This window comes from Equus quagga, chromosome 16 (genome assembly GCF_021613505.1).
Source record: "Equus quagga isolate Etosha38 chromosome 16, UCLA_HA_Equagga_1.0, whole genome shotgun sequence".
NCBI lineage: Eukaryota > Metazoa > Chordata > Mammalia > Perissodactyla > Equidae > Equus > Equus quagga.
The window spans coordinates 24,636,891-24,651,979 of record NC_060282.1 but is presented as its reverse complement, the minus strand read 5'-3'; positions in this window follow the sequence as shown (position 1 = coordinate 24,651,979).

Genomic DNA, 15,089 nt, shown 5'->3' with positions numbered 1-15,089 from the left:
GAACTGAAATTGGGAGAAGACTAAGTAATGCTGTGCTAAGAGAAGGGTGTTTTGTGTTCTACATGTTTTTGTCAACCAAAATTACCTTTGAGACTGTCTTCAGGCACTGTCTTGATTGTTTCACATACGACATCTAAAAAGACACTTAAAGATCATCAGTAGAATGTATGTATAGACCAATAATGGTATCATTTCTTTTACGATTATGACTTATTTTAATTATTCTGCAGTTTGGGGCCTATTTTGAAAAAGTTTCATGAATTCGGTCATACCCCTAAGCCATTTATCCTCTACCCTTTGTCTTAAATGTGATGATTTCCTCGCCATCTTCCAATAATTCATTCATTCTCAACTTGGGATGAGGAGTGACAATATTGCGTCCAAAGGGGTGAAAATCAATTCTTGAGGGGTAAAAATAATCGTAGCTACTACAACAGTTTGTGGCTGTCCAAAGGCCACAGTAGAAAAACAGCTATGTAGGATAACTTCAGTGTTAAAATTTCATTAGGTGGTAGAGGTTGGAAAAAATCTTCAAAAAGGCTCCTGAGGACATTAGTAATGAAAAAGGCTCTGAACACTGTTCCTGCTTGCTGCTTCCTGTGTGAATTCTAATCCACTTCCAAGACTTTTTGTTGTTGTGTCTGTAACAGTTATTGAGGACCAAATGTAAGGAATCTGTGATACTGGTATTACTATTCTGCCCACTTACAAATGAGTCATAGAGAATTATTTTAAAAAATTTTAAGTCACATGAGTAGTGAGTAGCAAAGCCAGGGTTCAAGTTCAGGCTGACTGAATCCAGAACTCAGGCTTCTAAATATGATGCTTTCATTTAATTCAAAGTATCTGATCACAAACAACTCTGTAAATCTAGTTCTTTCCCGTGAGTTGCAGACCCTTATATCTAACAAGCTAACTCTTCTACTGTTCCAATCTAAATATGATCTACTGGGACATCTCATGGGCAACTCAAATTTTATTCTATTCATTTAACTAATTTCTTGAGCTGTGATCGACATACAGTAAACTGCAGATAATGAAAGTGTACGATTTGTTGTGTCGTAAATTATATCCCCATGAAACCACCCCCATAAAAAAGATAATGGACATATCTATCACCCTCCAAATTGCCTCAAATTCATCGTAGTATCTCTGTCCAACCCCTCACTGAGACCCATCCCAGCCACAGCAACCACGGATCTGCTTTTTCTCACATGTTTATCATTTCCAGTGTCCTTCATGGTTTATGTAGATCCAGATTTCTATCTGTTATCACCTCCTTCCACCTGGTGGATTTCTTTTAACATTTCTTGTAGAGTAGTCTGCTAGTGACGAATTCTTCTACTTTGTATCTGAAAAAAATCTTCATTTCACTTTTGCTTTTGAAAGATATTTTCACTGAGTGTTGAATTCTAGGTGACAATTTTCCTTTCATTATTTTAAAGATGTTGCTCCACTGTCTTCTGCTTGTATTGTTTCCAAGAAGTCTATTGTCATTCTTGTCTTTGCAATTGTACATAATTTGCCTTTTATCTATAGCTATTTTAAAAATATGTTAAACATTTTTTCTGTTATTAGTGCTTTTAAGTAATTTCAGTATGATGTGCCTGCACGTAGTTTTCTTCATATTTTTGTGTCTAGAATTCATTGAGCTTCTTAAACACATAGGTTTATAGATTCCATCAAATCTGAAAATATTTCACACATTATTTCCTTAATATTTTTTCAGTTCTCTTTTTCCTCTCCTTCAGGGACTACAATATTACTTACAGTTGGCTTCGTGAAGTTGTCTCAAAACTCACCAATAACTCTATCTATTTTTTTCTTCAATTGCTTTGCTTTTGGTATCATATCTAAGAATCATTGCCTAATCCAAAATCACAAAGATTTACACCTAAGTTTTTTCTGAGAATTTTGTAGTTTTAGCTTTTACATTTAGGTTTTTAATAGATTTTGAGTAAATTTTTGTATGGTATGAAGTAGCAATTCAACCTCATTATTTTGCATGTAGATATCCAGTGATCCCAGAACTATTTGTTGAAAAGACTATTATTTCCCCCCTTTAATTGTATTGGCACCTTTGTTGAAAATCAGTTAATCACAAATGTGAGGGTTTATTTCTGGAGTCTCAGTTCTATTGCATTGATCCACATGTCATTCCTACGGCAGTACCCCACTGTCTTGATTTTTGTAGCTTTGTAGTAAGTTTTGAAATTGGAAAGTTTAAATCCTCCAATTTGTTTCATTTTTTCCATGATTGTTTGGGCTACTCTGGGTCACTTGAATTTCCATATGAATTTTAGGATCAGCTTGTCAGGTTCCACACGGAAGTCAACTGGCATTTTGATAGGAATTGCATTGAATCTGTAGAATGACTTGGGGGAATATTGCCATTTTAACAATATTAAGTTTTTCAAGCCAAGAATATGGACTCTCTTTCGATTTATTTAGGTCTTCTTTAATTTCTTTTAGAAATTTGGTTTGTAGTTTTCAGAGCATAAGTTTTGCTCCTTTTTTGTTTATTACTTAGTATTTTATTCTTTTTGATGCTATTGTAAATCAAACTTTTTCTTAATTTCTCTTTTGGGTAGCTCATTGCTACTGTATAGAAATATAACTGATTTTGTATAGCTTGTATCATAACTTTGCTGAGCTTATTTATTAGTTCTAATAGTTTTTTAGTGGATTCATTAGGATTTTCTAAATACAAGATCATGTCATCTGGTAATAGAGATAATTTTATTCTTCCTTTCCAATGTGGATATTTCTTATTTTATTTTCTTGCCTAATTGACCTGGGTTGAACCTCCAGTACAATGTTAAATAGAAGTAGCAAGAGCGGACATCCTTGTCTTGTTTCTGATCTTAGGGGCAAAGCATTCAATCTTCTTTCACCATTTAGTATGATGCTACCTGTGGGTTCTTAGATGTCCTCTATTAGGCTGATGAATTTCCCTTCTCCTCCTAGTTTGTTGAATGTTTTTATCATGAGGAAGTGTTGAGTACTGTCAAATGCTTTTTCTACATCTATTGAGATGATTATATGATTTTTGTCCTTTATTCTATCGACACAGCATAATACATTGATTTATGTATATTGAATCACCTTTACATTCTTGAAATAAATCTCACTTGGTATAGTTGAAACAGACTCAACTGATCTGCCTTCCTCCCATCTCAACCTTCATCAAGCCATCCAACTCTTAGAGGTATCTTTATAAAATGCAAATCTGATTTGGTCCCACTCTTTTATTAAACTCCTTTAATTTCTCTCTATTGTCTTTGGGGTAAAACCCAAACTTGACATGGCATTGTATGCTCCTTACCTGGCCTAACAGGATCTCCATGCTGATTGCTCATCACTTCCTCCTCCAAGCTGTGAGCTGCTTGTAATTCTTCACATACACAATATTCACCTCCAAATTCATGCCTCTCCATATGTTCTACCTGGAATGGTTTTCGTCACCTTTGTCTACTTAACTCCTAACGATATGTCAAATCTGATTTCAGGTGTATGTTCCTCCCAGAAGCTATTTGTCATATTCACTGTCCCAGTATGGAACAGACCCCTGTCCTAGATATTCAGTTTATTTCAATCATGGTATTTACTGTGTCATATTAAGATTATGTATGTGGACGTTTCTGAGGGAGACCATGAACTCTTTAAGGAAAGGATCATGCTTTAAGAGTCTCTGTATTTCTGGTGCCCAGTGCAGGTCCAGACCATAAGATTTGTTGACGTTCAATACTTAAACGTACGTATGATGGAGGAATGATATACAGCATACTTTAAAAGATTTGTAAAGTTCCCAAATACTTATCACGAATTCTATTGCCTATATAGAAATTCTCCATAGCATTGATCACAACCCTAAGTGACTATTTGAACGTAATATATTTAACATCAAATCTCCCACGAAGGCAGAGACCATTTCTGTTTTGTTCACCACTGTATCCTCAGCACTTAGCATCGTGCCTGTATATGTTTGTTGAATGTACAAGTGAATGAATGACCATTTTTTTGCATGAAGGAATTGTAATCAAAGTATGCTACTTGTACAATAAATTGTACTTGATCAAAGTAAAGTATTAGCCCTCTGGATTACCTCAGTATCGTTTTCTTCCCCTCAGATTAGTTGCTCTTAGCAGACTTGGAGTCCTAAAATCATTTAGTTTGACATGAAATTGGAATCATCTAATTTCACACTTCATGCATTTGCTCTTCACTTAGTTAATAATAACAACTTACTTCAGGCCCTGTTCAAAGTAATTTGTGTAAAATAACTTTTTACTATATGAGATAGGTATAATTATTGTGGTAATCACTAGTGCCTTGTCATGGACTATTTCAGCCTCCCTCTTGTGCACATAGTGAGACGGCACGACTGGCCTTAGCCACATCTGGTCAATGATTTATGAGGGGAAGTGATGTGGTTCACTTCTAGGTGACCACACTTACTGGAGACAACCGTCCTGAACTCTTTCCCCTCTGGTATGGTGACTGGCAATATTCCAGATAGTGACTGCTGTACCTACCTACCTGGGTCCTTGAGTAAGTGTGATGCAGAACAGAGCTCCCCGCTGACCTGCCATAAGCTTGTAGTCTTAGCAAGAAATAATCCTCTGTTGCTTTATAAAATCGAGATGAGCAAATTTTTACTATAGCACAGTCCAGATCAGCATGACAGATGAAATTATCATCCCCATTTATAGATAAGAAAACTGGAATAGAGAGTGGGCAACTGAACTGTTTCCATCACACTCCCAGTATGACATAGCCCAGGGGGTTCCAGTCAGGCAATCTGTCCGCAGGATCTGCGCTCTTCAGCGTCTGCTTTGCTGCTCTATATTAACACTAGCCATCTTCTGGCTGTGACACTTCCTCGCGCACACAGAAACACACAGCTGCATATATTCAAAAGGAGAAGTGGCTAATAATATAAAGAACCTGTTTAATAGGGCCAAACCTCAGAGAACCATTTTTCGCTCCTGATTGAGTATGTACTCTGTCATTTTAATGGGACAATCATAGTTTCACAAATCATTTAGTTAGGACAATTTCTGGGATAATTACCTTGTCAGTTAAATTTAAAAATATTGAAATTAAGGTTGAAGTTGGAAAATTATTCACAGCTTTTGCTTGCTCCTTGTTTTATAAAACCACCAATAATGTCCAGAAATGCATGAATACTCTGATACTGTAAACCTGAGATCAAGTGAAATGTAATCAATTTTTCACAGTGGTTAAAAAGGCCCATGGAGAAAAGCAGGTTTCAGCAGCCTACAGAGGCAGGGGCTTATGATGATAATATAAAGTGACTTCTGTACATTTGCCAAAGTAAATTATTCAAAAAATTAGTAAAAATGTCCTTTTTAAAAATAATACCCTTTTTTGATGCTTATAACATTATTACCCATAAACATAAAGTGCTTATAATTAATTACTGAGCTTTTTACCATAGAAACAAAGGGCAGGAAAGCACGTTAACCTGCTGGTGTTATTTTCCCTATGGTAGGGCAGCATAGCATGGAATGCCTTTTGGGAAGACTCAAGGGCTGCACCGGCCGATACAATAGCGCTAGCCGCATGTGGTTATGTAATTTTAATAAAGTAATCTGTTGCTCAGTCATACTGGCCACATTTCAAGTGTGGCTCTTGTGCAGGGAGGCAGACTATCAGTATGATATAAACGAAAAGACAGGCGTGTGCCAGGAAGACAAGAGGAGGGGAATTTTCAACACCCTGTTCAGGGAAGTGGTGCGAGAGATCATTCCTGATCTGAGTCTTGACAGTTCAGTAATGAGAAAGATAGGCAAATAAATGTGGGAAGGGCCCTCAAATCAGAGGCAACATTACAGGGAACGATACAGACCTGAGAAGTCCTTGATGTGTTTGTGAAATGAGAACCAGTGTCGTCTCACCGGGGAGTAATATGTGACGAGCTGTCAAGATTGATGGGGGCCAGGCAATGAAGGCTTTACAAGGCAAAAACACTTGCTTTTTATTTTGTAAACTAAGCAGGAAGCATGAAGGTCTTAAAGTAGGTGAATAACAAGATTGGCTTTGCATTTATGGAGTTTACTTGGCAGCCGTGTGGAAGCTGTGTCCAAGCGGGAGACTATGACACAACCCAGAGGAAAGATGCCTCAACTGGGGCAAAGATGCAGAGAGTAAATGACAGATGAGAAAACTGCTTAGGTAAAAAGAGTAGGGCTTGTTCAAAGATTGGCCACGGGGGTGAGAAAAAGGGAGATAGCTAGGATGGCTCCCAGGTTTTTATTATGTTGGAGTTATCTGCTGACATAGTATATTACAGGAGAAACTCTATAGCTCCCATAATACAGACGGTCAATAAGTGTTTTCCAACAAACCTGAATAAATTTTAGATGAAAGAACTGGAAATTATTATGTTAAAAAATTGACAAGTAGCAAACTTCCCCCAGTGAATAAAGGTGGAAAGTTGTCTAGAATGCATCCTTTTGCCCACAACTTGCCACCCGCCTCCAGACTCCAGAGGCATTTCAGGGGGACCTCTTGTTTAGAAAAGCATCTTTATTGCCTCAAAAAAAGAAAAGAAAAGAAAAAAATTGGTAGATGCACATTAGAGAACTTCTGTTGATTCTGATGTAGCTAACCTGTAAGGCCCACAAATGAGGGGGTCGAGAAAAAACTCGGGTTTGGCAGTTACTCGTGTGCACATTTTAGTAATATAGATTGTCCCCCTGCATCCCCAGTCCTTGCTTAAATACACTCAATCCTTGACCTTTCATGATTTAATCAATAAATATTCATTCAGGAGCTGGCCCCATGGCCGAGTGGTTAAGTTCGCACTCTCCTCTTTGGTGGCCCAGGTTTTGCCACTTCGGATCCTGGGCACGGACATGGCACAGCTCGTCAAGCCATGCTGAGGTGGCGTCCCACATATCACAATTAGAAGGACCCACAACTAAAACTACACAACTATGTACTGGGGGGCTTTGGAGAGAAAAAGGAAAAATAAAATCTTTAAAAAAAATAATAAACATTTATTCAATAGTTATTATATTCAAAAGAGTTTCAGTAGATATTAAATTGAAAAAATAAAAGAAACTCCAAAGATGTATAATCTCCAAATATTTCCCAAATGTTACTTTCTTTTTTTGTTAAAACCTCTTCCCCTAGTTGACATTTTCAGAGCTATTAACAGGTGATTCCATTTGATCTAAAAAATGTTTATTGAATGCCCACTGTTACTCAATATGTTAGAAACCAAGAACAAAGAGGAAATGAGCTCTGCCCTTACTGATCTCAAGCAAGAAAGTCATTCTAATATATTTTTACCTCCTCTTCCCTTCCCTGCCCTCTTCTGGTAGAGATAAAAATGTTTTCTGAAATAGACCAAAGGCAAGTTGTTGGAGAAGAAATTGTCTGTAATTAGTATTTGCATCATCAGTCCCTTACTTAAAAATTAATGGTTAGAGGGGCCGGCCCCGTGGCAGAGTGGTTAAGTTCTCTCACTCCTCTTCAGCGGCCCAGGGTTTCGCCGATTCGGATCCTGGGCATGGACCTGGCACCACTCGTCAGGCCATGCTGAGGCAGCGTCCCACATACCCCAACTAGAAGGACCCACAACTAAAAATACACAACTATGTACCAGGGGGCTTTGGGGAGAAAAAGGAAAAATAAAATCTTAAAAAAATAAATAAATCATGGCTAGAATAGCAGAGAAGTATAAATAGTAGTGGGTGGGTATAATTTGTTAATTATAAAACATTTTGTTGTGATTTCCTAAGATAAACACCCTCTGCCCAAAGGGGAATTTTTGGTACACTCCTTGATGCTTTGGAAAAGAAGGACGCCATAGTGATTCATAAAATATTGAGCAAGAGCAGAAAAATTTTGTCTGAATTTTTGTCTTCTTTGACACCTCCATGACACATACTCACTTCAAAACATAAAAAAATACCTATTTGTGTTTCCCCATAAATGTACTTTGAATACTCTAGTTTTTATCCTTATTTTTTTTCCTTATGGGATACCTTATAACTGATCATAAGCTAGAAGTAGGAATCTTTCTTGAGTAATCTTGTATTTAAATTGTGGTGAATTTTATTTCAGTTTTAAGTCTGGGGAATAAAATTTAATTACTTTCTGCAAAAATGTACATTCAAATTGTTTTATATAACTATAATTCATAACACAACTCATAGAGAAGTCACTTTCATTTTCAGACAGTATATACTATGGAAAGATGCAAATGTTTTAATTTTTTCAAATTCTTCTAGATTTTCTTAAGAAAAAAATAACCAAATTTGGAAATGGGGCAAAAATAACTGCTTGATCTTTCAAGGTCATACCAAGCATGATCTAAAAGGTTTATTATCTTAAGGTTTATTATCACTCTACTCTCCAGGAGAAAATACCTATTTATTATGACTATTTTACATCTCTACAAAGTTATGTTATAGAAAATTGATCAATCACAATGGGTTTCTTTTTGTCCAGAAGATGCAAACAATTTCTATCTAGTCATGAAGATAACTCAAAAGGTCATAACCATTATTGCCCAGTAGGACATGAACCACACTGTATCTAATTTAGCAATCTTATTTCAACATTCTTTTTCAGGCTTTCATATCCTTTTTTGAACCAGCTTTGTCATATTGCTGGTTCCCTCTTTAATGAGTTAATTACAACTTCTGCATGTGCTCTCTCTTCTTGCGAGAATTATGATTTTGTTGTTTGTCACATTTCGAGAGTTATATTTTGACAATCTAAAAATTAAATAATGATCTAGTTATTTTATTTACCACCTAACCGTTATGATGGAACACCATACATAAGGATCCCATCTATAAAGATGTTATCCATAACCAACTGAATTTCTAGAAATGTTTGTGGATAAGGCTAAAGTGACTTAGTCATCACCGGAAATAGAAAGTTCACAGGGGCCTAGAAGGTACAGAGCTCAACTCTTTGTATGAAAGAATCTGGAGAGGAGCCTCAACAGCCAGCAGTCTTGGCTCTTTAGCATTTAGTAAGATAGTGTAGATGGCCCTGGTGGTCTGCTTTTATAAACTTTGCATGTTTAGTAAGTAGTAAATGGCTGATTATATGTAAACTGATTTGCCAACATACAAAGTATTACTATGTATTTATTTCTATTAATAAGCAGTCTATAAACAAACATGCTTTTAGTGGGAAAAAAACACAGTTTCAAAAAAGGAAAATAAAGAACCTCTTTGATGGCTGATTGGATCCTAAACATTCATTATTAATACCTCGAGTTTTTGATATTATGGGAACTGTTTATAAAACTTTTCCAAGAATTCCATGAAAATTGTCCCCAAAATAGTAGTCAGCATGTTAAAACAACTTTTAAGGTTGTGGCTTAGTTTTTGTTATTGTTGTTATCTTTCCTGTCTTCCCTCCAGACCAAAGAAATGTAAAATATAATCCAACGTATTAATGCTTATAAAATGTTGATTTATAGTTCCTTAGTCCATCTTAAAATGATCAATTATCTAAAATCATCATGGACAATGATGTGTGCCAACAGGCAGTCCTCTTTTCTCTGGGTGTTTATACCTTTAACAAATATTAAAATTATATTTCCACGTAAAAGAACATTCTACTACTGAGTTTAACTATCATCAGGGCTGCATATTGGTGTTTGCCTTGAAAAGAACAATTTTTGTTAATTATAAAACATTTTAGAGTTTGTTTTTGTGGTTAAAGTGGTTGAGGGCAGGAAGGTTAAAAGGAGGAAGTCTTAGTGGCTTCAAGACTTGAGTGCATGTGCGCACGGTATGGGAAAGAAATGTTCAGGAGTGGGCCTTGTTAAAATGATGTGTTCATCTTTAAATAATTGAAATGAAAATATGTCTACTCAGAGTTTGTTAAGGTGGTAAAGCCATCGATTTGAATCAAAGGAAATGCTCCTGGAAGTTGTTTACTTTAGTTTCATAAAATAATGTTTAAAATGGCAGAGAAAACGGTGCATCAAGTATCAAACATCTTCAAAAGCAAAAGACAATCCTTTTCCTTTTGGACATTAGGATGCTAGTAATGTCATAGGGTTTGTAAGGAGAATAGATGGCCAAGGACACACAGGCATCAAGTGAGAAAGGCTTCCCCAAGCGTTCCCTGTGCACTTCAACCAAAGCGTTCAAGGAAAGCCTAACTGCAGTCTTTAACTGTGAGACTACCCGGGAAATCAGGGCCAGCTGGTACGAATTTGGAGAGAAAGATTTTCCACTGCATTGAGAATGCTGCAGTGTCAATTGCCCTCATCGGTCAATAATGTAAGGGTATCAGGCAATCTACTCTAATGGTATCTTCCAATGATGGTAAACATTTGCCATTGCCTGTGAGGCCACTTGCCTTAGCTTAATGTCTGCATGCATGTACGAAGTGTGACTGCTGGATTACAGAGCAAGGACGGCTGCTGCCCACAAAGAACACTCAGTGGTAAACTAGCGTTGGTTGATTGCTGGATTACAAGTTAAAGCGCGCTACATCGTAGGAAAAACTAAACCAATTTCATTCTCTGAAACTTCTGTGGGTCATGGCAGTTCACTTTATTTGGGCTTTCAAGTTGCGATTTCTGCTTTATTAGATATCTAAGGTAAGATATCATTCCTTAAGTGCCATTTAGAAGTTACAGTGTTAACTAAGAAGTTTCTTAGAAGTTGCACTGTTAACAAAAACCAAAGCCTCTCCACTGAATATGTTATTTTTAAAAGTCATAATGGGAATAATAGATAAGTTTCTCCTAAAATTTCAATAAAATTGTACTAAGATAATGAGAACACTTTTTGTCAAGGGTACTAAAATGAACAATGAAACGAAACGTGACAACTAAAGGTTCAGAAAATACTCCCAAATAAGATTTACAACAAAGCTACCTTATAACTTAACCAACTGTACATTTGTGGAAAAATGGAGAATATGCCCCAAATTTTAATTTCCTTTTGTGTCTTTTGCTGCTTTTGCACAGTTCTGAATCTAGAATCAGTACAGAACAAACGTGAATTAATTTGTTCAAAAAAATTAATCATAGGGACCAGCCCATTGGTGTAGTGGTTAAAATTGTGCACTCTGCTTCAGTGGCCTGGGGTTCATGGGTTCAGATCCTGGGCATGGACCTACGTACCACTCATTAAGCCATGCTGTGGTGGCATCCCACATACAAAATAGAGGAAGATTGGCACAGATGTTAGCACAGCGACAACATTCCTCAAGCAAAAAGAGGAAGATTGGCAATAGATTGGCTTAGGGCCAATCTTCCTCATCCTCTCCCCCCCCCAAAAATTAATCACAGTCACAGGGAAAACTTAGTAAAAACCTGCATTTTAGGGGCTGGCCTTGTGGCCGAGTGGTTAAATTCACATGCTCCGCTGCTGTGGCCCGGGGTTTCGCTGGTTCTGATCCTGGGCATAGACATGGCACTGTTCGTCAGGCCATGCTAAGTCAGCATCCCACATGCCACAACTAGAAGGACCCACAACTAAAAAATATACAACTATGTACTGGGGAGATTTGGGGAGAAAAAACAGATAAAAAAAGAAGATTGGCAACAGTTGTTAGCTCAGGTGCCAATCTTTAAAAACAAAAAGAAACCAATCCTCCATTTTATTGGGTGTATCTCCAGGAATTTGTAAGAAAGTATTAGGAGAAATTAAGAATGTCGTACTTCCTGCGGTGTTCCTTATTAGCATAACAAAGTACATGCTGTCTTTTTAAAAATAGAATTAAGAAAATGAGAAATAACTATTTAGTATTAGCTAAACAAAATGAATGTTGAGGCAGATTTTTACAGACGCAATTTTTAAGGTGAGATTCAAACACCACCTTCAGCCAAGTGAGTTTTCTAACTTTATCCAAATATCCAAATGCCATTGGCATATAAAGAAACCATATGGGCTTATTTAAAGTATAAATTGCCTTGTTTCTGAATGGAGTGCTTTGGAGTTCTGGATGGAGTAATAAGAGTGCAGTAGTGCCACGAGAAAACATTTCATCAAACAGATAGAGCTTTCGGGGCTTCTACCATCATGTCCACCCTGTACCAACATCTGTGTCTACACAGTCTGCTCTGCCAACTGTGACTATAAGTGTGCACTATTCGTTTCTTCTCTAAAGTCATGTTCTCCACTTGGGCATAAGATCTTATCTCCTTTCACCTGCTCACCTATTAAAGAACATCATTCCAACTATTTTCTCCTGTCTCCTGTAAGATAAAGAAGGCCCTCCCTACGGCGACATCATCCTCCTTAGCAAAGGAACATTTCTTACGCCTCCCATCCTAAAACAAAACAGAAGCAAAAAATCTTTCTGTTGATTCAATATCTCTTGCCAGCTATCACCCTTTTTTCTGATCCCCTTTACAGCAAAACTCCTCAAATTGTTTCTAGTCTCACTTCTCCAAACTTCTCTTCCTATTCTCTCTTAAATTTACTCCATCAGGCTCTACACCCATCTCTCTAACAAAACTGCTCTTGTCGATGTCACCGTGACCAGGGCCAGCCTCACGGGCATGCAACCCGTGCAGTTGCACAGGGCCCCGAGCTCATTTAATGCTCTGATGGCACCATCCTGAAATTCTTAATAATTTTTGACCAAGGAGGCCTTGCATTTTCATTTTGCCCTGCGCCCCACTGATTACATAGCCGATCCTGCTAGTGACCTTCATGTTGCTAAAGCTAATGACCAATCCTCTGTATTTATCCTGCTTGACCTATCTGCAGTATCCTCGAAGGTAAATCACTTCCTCCATGACAGTTTTGTTCTCCTTGGCTTCCAAGATGCCCTACTCTCTTGGCTTCCTTCTACCTCACACGCTCCTCTCTCCTCGCTTTCTGTTGCTAGTGTCTCCTCATTTCCCTGAATTCCAAATGCTGAGCCTGTTTTCTTCTGTAACTGTTCCCTTCCTAGATTATCTCAGCCAGTCTCATGATTTTAAATACTGTCTATATGCTAATGTCTATCCAACTCCTGACTCACAGACCTAACAATCTACTTGACCTTTCCAGTTGGATCTTAAATGTAGCTTGTCCAGAATTTAACTCCTTTCCTTCTCCACTCCAAGTCTGATCCATCAAGTCTCTTCTTCCAGTTGCTCAGACCAAAAATCTTGGAATAATTTTTGACTCTTCTCTTTCTCTCACACTCCACATCCAGGCAATCGAGTTTGATCTACTTCCAAAATGCTCTCTGGAATTTTAACTGCTTTTCTGCTCTTCTCATCTCTTGCAGAGATTACTGAATTAGCTTCCAACCTGGTTTCCTTCATTCTCTCCTTGTATCTTCACCTCCCGTGATTTATTCGAAGCATAGACGAGAATGGTCCCATTAAAACATAAATCAAATAACACTCTTTTGCTGAAAACATTAAAATACTTCCCCTCTTCAGACAGAATAAAAGCCACAATCCTGAAGTGGCTCACAATGTCCTAAATGATCTTGCTTTCCTCCCATGTCAATGCTTTATGTCTCCGAGTGAATTACTAAATACTCTACCACGTTTGGGCCTTTATACCAGCTCTTCACTCTGCCATTCCCTCCTTTAAGTCTTGGTTCAAATGAAGGCTGTACTGTTGTTTAGGCTGTTGAATATGGGACCCATCCACCCCACATCCCTTAACTCTGCTTTATTTTTTTCTCCAGAGCATTTATCACCTTCTAACATGAAATGTTATTTACATAATTGTTTATTGTGTGTGTAGCTTTATCGTCTATCTCCTTTCCATAGACAGGAGTCTTGGTCTGTTTTCTTTCACTGATACAGCCTAAATGTCTGGAATAGTGGCTGGTATATAGTAAATGCTCAATTAATATTTGTTGACTGAATGCATGAAGCCTGAGTTTGTACTACGTTATCACTAACAAACAACAAAATAACAGTAATGGTAACTTCAAAGGAGAAAAAATCAAGGCAATTGTAAAAATAAGATTATAGAAAACAACCCATCACAATGATATCCAGCTTTGTAAACTCCCTGTCGTAGACATGCTTTTTAGGATACATCAATTCATTGGGTAATACATGCTATGTAGAAAGAAAGTACTTAGGGAAATTTAAGCTATGAAGAAAGTACCCTTGGTTGTATATTACACCAACTTAAAATACGACCATGTGTAAACATGGTGAGGGCAGACATGGCTTTCATGTAAGAGGTGGTACATGTTCTGGAAAAAAGTCTGTGATATATTTGTGAGTTTTGAGTTGATAAATATTCCTGGGAAATTGCTTAAAGTTTAGTGCTTATGCAATTTTAACTTGGAAATTTACCTTCTACTTATGGAAATAGTTTAAACAATTTCTATTATATTTTCTAACAATCCTTGCTGTCCCAATCTCTATTGCTTACCTGAATAAAAAAGTTAATATTTGTTAACTGTTGTTATTGAGCAGGATGTTGGGAGAAAAGATTGTTACTTCACGTAATATATACTATACAAACACCGCACCATTTATGAAAGATGACTTGCAGATTACTGACATCCTGAATATACTGGAGAACAATATTAACATTAACTTCAGCAACTTTAAATAGTTTTTGAGATTTCTTTGCTCATACCGGTGTGTTAAAAAAAGAACTGTATTTGGGGTTACAAAGATGGAGAACAAAAGTACAGAGTAATTAGTATGCTCAAAACATAGGGCTTATTTCTCTTCCGTGCAAATGTTTTTCATCTAAAGCAAATTTGGCTCGGAAAGAATCAGGCAGGTGCTGCCGCCACAGTGCTTTTGGGTTTCCTGGCAGAGCTGGAGATGCACTGGGACCTGAGACAAAACCCAGAGGAACCACAGCTAACCTCAGCCCTTTGCCCAATTTCTTCCCTGCCAGTTACCAGAGTTCACTATTGTTCAAGCTCCAGGGGTCACACTCTGCCTGTCTAGAGGTGGAATTTATTCTGAACAAGTGTTTTGCTTGGCTTGCAGTATTAAAAAAAAAAAAAAAAAAGCGGCCAGTCACTGACATTAAAAATTAGGAGATTTCATATAAAATTCTCTTTGTCCAGTTTTTCTTGAACACTGAAAATCTGAGAACACAAGTCAGCTTGGCAATATTCTTAGAGATGAGGAAAGGCTACCTTTATATAGA